This window comes from Bidens hawaiensis, unplaced genomic scaffold (genome assembly GCF_021521415.1).
Source record: "Bidens hawaiensis isolate Kalapana, Puna unplaced genomic scaffold, B.hawaiensis_p1.1 tig00012833_1, whole genome shotgun sequence".
NCBI lineage: Eukaryota > Viridiplantae > Streptophyta > Magnoliopsida > Asterales > Asteraceae > Bidens > Bidens hawaiensis.
In genome coordinates, this window is record NW_027492069.1 from 460078 (window position 1) to 467919 (window position 7842).

The window sequence follows — 7842 nt, forward strand, 5'->3', positions numbered from 1 at the left end:
ACTGCGTTGTTTGGGTACTTGATCAACCCAGAGTATGTTGCATCTCTTGGGGACGAGTTTCGGGATCCTGCACCACAACAGCCTGAAGCAGCTCAACCACCACCTGTGGTACAGCAAGCTTTACCTGCTACTCCTGTTGTAGCACCAGAGGAACAAGTAGACCTTGAAGCTGCATTTGGCGGTCAAGGATTTTTTGATATGGAACGTGTTGATCCAGAGGAAGAGGTACAGGTCTCGGTTGCCCGGGTTTCTAGTGTGGATGTGTCGATGGCAGCTACGACTGAGGCTGATTCTGATTCCTCAGATGATGATGTAGCTGAAGCTAGACAGATTTTGATTACTAAAGAAAGAATTCATGGAAAGAGAAAGAGAGACACCGATAACAGTGATTCGGATTTTCTGGAAGATTTACATCGTTTTGTTCGTAGAGCGAGAAGGGAAAGAGCGGGTGCAGGTTCGGGAGCTGGTGAGTGCTCAAGGGTGGTTCATTTCTCTCCACCCGCACTGTCTGGTATGACTATAGTCCCTACATCATTCCCGTGGTGACTACCTCATCCTCTTTTGGCATACCACCCACTACATTTCAACTCCCGGCTCCGGAGATTGTGTCCTTGCCCCCTCCAACTCTTACTCCATCGGAGGTCGTTGCAAGGTTTGTTGAGTCGACGGTAGTTGCCACTGCAGGGTTGTCGGTTACGATACCACCTGCGGTTACGTTTCCACCCGTTTCTGATGTGCCGGTTACCTTGGGAATCCCTCCTCCGTACGCTCAAGACATTTCACAAATGAGGTTTGATTTCGATGCAACCCTATCCGACTCGGAAAGAATAGCAGCTCTTGAAAGAGTCGTGGCAGAACAGTCAAGAGTAAATCTGATCCAGACTCATGCTATTCAGCGCCTCGTTGCAGAGAATCAAATTCAGTCGTCCATCCTGATAGAGCATGGTAAAATATTTGATGCCTTGAAACAGTTCTTGGCATCTCAGGGGGAGACGAGCTGTAAGGGTGACGAGCTGAGGATGAAGAAGAGAAACGATCAAGACGATGATCCCAATGCATCAAAAGATGCAGGTGGAGAGTTGCCAAGAACTGAACAAGCTCTTGGGACTTCCACAACTCAGGGGGAGTCAACTGGTGCAACTGGCAGAGCGGGGGATGATGACGTGTTAGCAGTGGAGGCTGAGGAGGTATTGGATGATGATGTTATAGGTGTTGATGATGTGTTACCGTTGGAGGAGATCGAGAAGATAGGGGCTGAGATTGTGATTGACAATGAAGTCGAAGAGGGAGAGATTGTGGAGGATAACGATGAACATGAAATTCCAGAAGTTGAAAAGTCAGATTTGGGTCAAGATACGGGATGTGATGAGACAAAATGGGAAGAGCAGCCAAGATGGAAAGAAGGATACGCTCAGTGGTTCGTAAAGACTAAGAAACCGGCGGTCCCTACTATGTTCAAGAAAAGTTACAACATCAAAGGTTATGCTGAATCGAAAAAGGGGATTATTTGCTGGTAATATGATGAGCAGTTGAGGCTCTTTGTGATTAAACGGTATGATGGGGTTCAGTATTTCAAGAGATTGTTGAGGTCGTTGAATACCTTGCCTGAGTGTGAGGTGAAGGACTTAGCCAGGTTAGGGTTGATAAACAGGAGTGATGATAACATGGCTAGGATCATTTGAAAGATAGTCTGGAAGGAAAGCATAAAGGAGAAAAAGTTCGAGCTGTTGAAACCGCCGAAAGGAAAGCTCGTTGCAGACAAAGACAAAGGAATGAGAGCAGATGGCAAGCCTTGGATGATAATGAAGTATAAGCCGATCCGGTGTCTAAAAGAAGTGCCGATGAAACAAATGCCCAAGGATGTGCTCAAAGATCTGAAATGGTGGTACGTTGATAGTGAAACAGCTGAAGCAGTGATGGAGGATGAAGATGAATAAGAGTTGATGAGAGTGTATGATCCTATGCACTTAGTGAATTTGTCTCAAGCAGACTTGCAGGTGCTGAAACAGAAAAAGATATTTTACATTCCTGCTTGGAAAGAAGAAGCCAAGAAATATCAAAGATAGTTTCGGTTTGTGTCAGAGAAGGAGTTCATGCTTGAATACTAGTGACTCGAGATTTTTGAGATTACAAGACACGTGATTGAAGATAGAGATATGAAGCTACTGCCAAGGGGGGGTCTGTTGGTACATGATGTCAGTAGTTCAATATCTAGTGTCTGTAATCGGGTTATTTGGATTTGTATTAATGTTTTGTTAACTTGTCTCACAAGTTTGCCTCTTATAAGCGAACTTGTGGAACAGGCGAAGTTATCAACAACTTCGCCTAACATGTTAGGCAAAGTTGTCGATAACCATATAAGCTTGGCTACGGCTCTTTTGTATAGAACGATTCAGTACGTGTAATTGGTGATTGAGATATCACGTGTTATTAGTAGCAATACAACTTGTCTTTTGAGTATTGTAACGTGTGTTTGCTTGTGTTTTACGTGTATCGTCTTCTACACTCGTATCGTCTTACGTAGGGATTCCGCACCTACGTAGAACGAGATATTCCATGTAGATCCGGCTGGGAACCTGCACACACCACTAGCCAATTGGGCTAGGGGTTTAGTTTGTTATAACTCAGAACAGAAAAAGATATAACTAGATAGTTTAAGATCCATTTTTTATCATAACCCTAACGAGTCAAATCGATCAATCTGTTAATCTTTGACGTGTTTAACCGTAGGGTTATTGAAGAGTGAATTATGACGAACACAACAATATACTGAATTACCTTTAACGAAGATGTACTGATGGCGTAAAATATCGAAGAACTGATGGTCCTAGTTCTATCAAGAACACGATCAGAAGGCAATTAAAATCAAATTCATTATGGGGGTTATGTTCGCGATGGTTTAAGGATGATAATGATCTGTTTAATTCCAAAATAATGTTGGATATAATTTCTAATGGTGAATGTGTTGAGTCGGTTAAGAACAATATAAGAAAACAAATTCATTTGATCTAATTAACTTAATTAAAATGTCGGTTAGGCCGCGTTAGGCAAGAATAACAAGTCCATGAGTTTGATTTCCAAATATATGACGAGAATTGTGCTCCAAGATTGTTAAACGGGTTCCGGGTTTGACAATTGGGTTAATGGGTATAGATTATGAATTATTAATATAATAATATAACATATTTTACAAAACGGTCTTTCAAGATTAGGGATGAAATCAAAAGTGGGTTAAAGTATTGTTTAGGGCTAAATATGTACATAGTTCAAAGATATAAATATATATAAATCAAATAATTACACAATAATATTTTAATAATTTCCAGACAAGTGCGGTGTTTTTATCGATAAACAAACTCCCGAATATGAACCGGGTCTGGTAACAAATATAAATTATAAGTTTGAAAATTCCGAGTTGTTACATTTGACCATTATCTCCGATCGTGAAGCTCGGTTCACCTCTCATTTTTGGAGTTCGTTGCAAACCGCTTTGGGTACCCGTATTGATCTAAGCACCGTATAACATCCATGAAATGATGGTTAATCCAAGAGAACTATTAAAAATCTCGAAGATATGCTTCGCTCTTGCATACTAGATTTTGGTGGAAATTGGGATACTCACCTACCACTTATAGAGTTCCTACAATAATAGTTTCACACTAGTATTGGCACGACACCCTTTGAAGCACTCTATGGCTGAGAATGTCGTTCCCTGATTTGTTGGAACGAGATTGGTGAATCGCAAATCACTAGTCCTAAGCTCATTAAAGAAACTTACGATCGGATAGCCCTTATAAGTCAAAATATTCTCGCCACTCGTAGTCTTCAAAAGAGCTGCGCTAATAAGCATCTTAAATCTCTCGAGTCCAATGTTGGTGATCGAGTTCTCCTTAAAGTATCTCCTTGGAAAAGGGTAGTCCGCGTTGGAAAAAGAAATGAGGAATCTCCTTGTTTCGTTGGCCAGTTTGAGATCGTTGAAGGGTTGGCAGAGTTGCGTATCATCTTGATCTCCCTGAACAGCTCTCCAAGTCCATCAAAATTTTCACGTTTCCAATCTCAAGATGTTCTTAGCCGAGGGGGATCTCCACATACCTCTTGACGAAGTAAATATTGATGAATATATGCGCTCTATCGAGATACCTATGGAAATCATTGATCTTATGGACAAAGAGACCAAGCATAGTCGTATTAAGCTTATCAAAGTTCATTGGAAATAAAATTGTGGTCCCAAGTTCACTTGGGAGAGTGAAGAAAAAATGATGACCAAGTACTTGCACCTCTTCGTTAAGGTTTAATCTCTAACTTTGGGATAAAATTAACAAACATAGGGGATGCTGTAACATTTCAGGTTTTCATTTTCTTGTATGTGTAATCGCTACTTGACCCAATTATATCATTGGAAACCGTCAAGGACCTGCTTGACATCAAGCTCAAGCTGCGGAACCCATATCATCATTAACCCTCATTCCGTAACCATTTCTAGTAATCGCAATATGCTCTTTGTTCATTTTTTAGCGACTAACATTTACCTTAAATCAATTTGAACCAGCAATTAACAATTAAACCAATTGAAACATCTAGGGTTTATATTTGAAATTGGATAACTCTGTGTATATAAATAAATTGTTTCATACTATAACTAGGTTAGACACCTGCCTTAGTGGCAAGTGCATCCCGTTTAACACTTTGAACCGGTCTGGGGTGTAGGTTCGAGTCCCCCATGCCCAGTTTTTATGTTTACTTTTTTTTCTAACTTTTAATCCATATTTTAATAATAATACATCATATAACCTTAAATAAATATTATTTTTGCAAAAATCGAACCCGCGGCGTTTTGTTTCCTATCTTTTTGAACTTATGTTTCGTAATTAATGTGTGTGTGTATATATATATCTATACTATATTAAAATGAATATAGGAAGGAAAATATAATTTCACTCAAAACTCTTAAAAATAAGAGTTTTACAACTTCTAAAGCCTCTTGTACAACTATGTAATGCATACTCTCAAAAACCTAAATATCTCGTGCATCAAACCTCAGGAGCGGGGGTGTTTAAATTCAAACCTAAATAACTCTAGCAACCAGTTAAAGAATCACCCTAGGGTTTTCAAAGTCAAACATCATGAAAGCTTGTCCTCTCTCTCTCTCTCACATACACATGGATGAAAAAACAGACCGTCAGACCCCTTTGTTTAATGGATCGATTTGATGAGGTTTAGATTCCAGGTTTGGTTGGATTTCAGGTGCAAAAGATTCCAAGTTTGATTTCATCTTATTTGTTTGCTGCTTGATTTCTGAAATTTCTTTTTCAGGTACGATTTCTACAATTGAATTCCAGATCCACCATCGCTCTACAACTCGGTAAAAGAAGAGGAGGGTATTGTAAGGTTGGATTTAAAGATGCATTTGCTTTGTTTTTTTTCTATTTCATAACAGTTCATTTAATTTGTTGTTTTGTATCAGTGCGTGGCTAATTGTATTGTTTTTATAGACTTGGAGTGATTCTATTAACTTGTTATCATTAATCTTAACTTCATGGCCGCTTACCAAAGTAGGGGAGGATAAAAATTGGAATATTGATGCTGAATTCAAAGCAGGAGCTCAATGGTAATGAATTTTCAAGTTTTATCTCAATGTGTTTCATTTTTTTTTAAGTTAGTTATATGATTGCTTTTAGGGTTATTGTTTTGTTTTGTAATGGTAAGAATGCAATAATTGAATTTGAATGTTGTTCTTGTAGCCGAAGATTCAGGAGGACTTAAATGCGAGATAAATTGTTATAAATGATGCAGAGTCGTCTGTTCGGTACAGGATCAGGAAAAGGCAAACAAAAGACGAGGTTAGGTTAATATACATTTTTTTGTTTATTTGAGCTATTAATGAGTTTAAATAACTGAGATGTACACTGACTGTGTGTTGTAACTTGTACAGATTCAGATAAGCACTGGTGCCATAGTGATAACTAGGCAAGTAGCTCACTTTGATTTGAATTTGAGATTTTATTTATTTATTTATTTATTTATTTATTGCGTTATGTTGATATCGAATGGCTCCTGCAGGGGTAAATATCGGCCACCAAATGCACCATTGGATAGTGAAAAACCGTTATATCTTCACATTTCAGCTGGCACATGTAAGTTTTGCCTTTTGTTGTCCTTTATAATTATTGTAGTAAATGGTTGCAGCTCGTATGTCCGCTATATTTTTCTGCAGACGACAACTGGTTTAGGTCTATAGGATAGAAGCGTTCATGATTCAGGGTGTGTGATGTATTACATGCGTTGGTTGGTGTACTTATAACCACTAACCGAACTGATATGGGGGGTTCAAATATTTATATAATGTCTTAGCTTAGGAGCTATGAAAAATAATTGTAAGATTGGATTATGAAAAATAATAGTCAACTTTGTTATGTATATTGTTAGTGGAGGGCTATTATCCAGCATCTGTATATTACTTGCCTCATATTTCAAATGTTGGTTAATGTTTATTTTGATTTGTAGTAATTTTGAAAGTAGATAAACACTTTTTAGTGTTTTGGATGAAGAAAATAAATTCCAAAACACACCTTTAGACAGTAAAAGTTTTTCATTATTAACATTTATAATGTTAAAATAATAGTAAATTTCTTAAATGTTCTGTTCATTATTGGAATATTTAGGGAGTTCAATGACTAATGTGAAGCACTGAGATAAGCTAGCTTCTGTATATAATATTAGCTCTTGCAAAGAATGGTTTGAAAATATTGATGACATTCTATAATTTTTTGTAGTTATGCATTTAGGAACTCTTGATGGTGTTAGTAGAGCAAGAGAAGCATTTCAAAGTCTGAAATTAGTTTTTATGCTTTGTTTAATGCAGCTTGGTGAAACAGGAAAAAAGATTGAGGAGTAGCTTGGAGAAGCAAAATCTGCCAGTAATCGGGACTTTAAGGTATTCTTATTCACTTTATTACTATTAATAAAAGTCTAAGAAATTTCAAAAATGCATTTTCTTTGATTGAATTATTCATTGGGATCTGTGGTCAAACTCAAATCAATTCAATATCTTTAATCCTAAAGGCATATTTTAATTAAATCACTTACTCAAAATTTGTACCTTTTTTTTAACTATTTTCTATTAAGTGTGAAATCATTATTAGAATTTTATTTGTTCATAGAAAGGAATGAGGAAAAGAAACATTGTGTATTTTGTTTTATTTCTTCCTATGCTTAAATGCATAACTTGCGTAACTCTTGAATCTTGATTAGTTATTTATATTTTTTTATGCGTATTATTCAACTTAGCATGAACTCATTGATGATTGGAAACAATTTGTAGCATGAGATATCTAGCTGAATTTGTAATAAATTATGTTTTATTTTCGTATTTATTGTTTTATCTTCACCAATTTTATCAACAGAAAATAACCTATACTCTTCAAATCTGCAACGGTTTAGGATTCCAGGTTAGCCCTTGAGCAAACCATGCTTTGGAGTCCACCGTGCAATTCAACAAAGGTTAGTTTGATGAATAACGGAATTTTGTTTAGTTTGTAGAAAGTTTCATATTAAGGGGGGTGTAGGATTCCTTATTTTACCTTCTTATGACTTATATAAAGTTGTAACTTATATAAGTCATAAGTTACAAAGTTGTAACTTATGACTTATACGCTCACGAAGCTTAACTTTCTGATTAGATTGCTATAGTATGCATAATTGGTGGGTTGCAGAACATAGAAGTTTTAAACACTTTGAACTGGTTTTATATGTTTCTGATTAAAAATAACTTTATCAATTGAACCGGTTTTAGTTACTCGTATTACGGATTCTAAAACTTATCTTACCGATTTTGAAATTTAA

The 7842-nt window shown here is 36.9% G+C and overlaps 1 long non-coding RNA gene across 1 annotated transcript; it reads left to right on the top strand.

Annotated features, from left to right (window-relative positions):
* Positions 1-5136: 5136 nt before the first annotated feature.
* LOC143542331 (uncharacterized) lies at positions 5137-5960 on the top strand. The gene is made up of 4 exons (XR_013136883.1): positions 5137-5227; positions 5314-5388; positions 5493-5608; positions 5742-5960. It is a non-coding gene; the product is annotated as an uncharacterized LOC143542331 (long non-coding RNA).
* The last annotated feature ends 1882 nt before the right edge of the window (positions 5961-7842 follow it).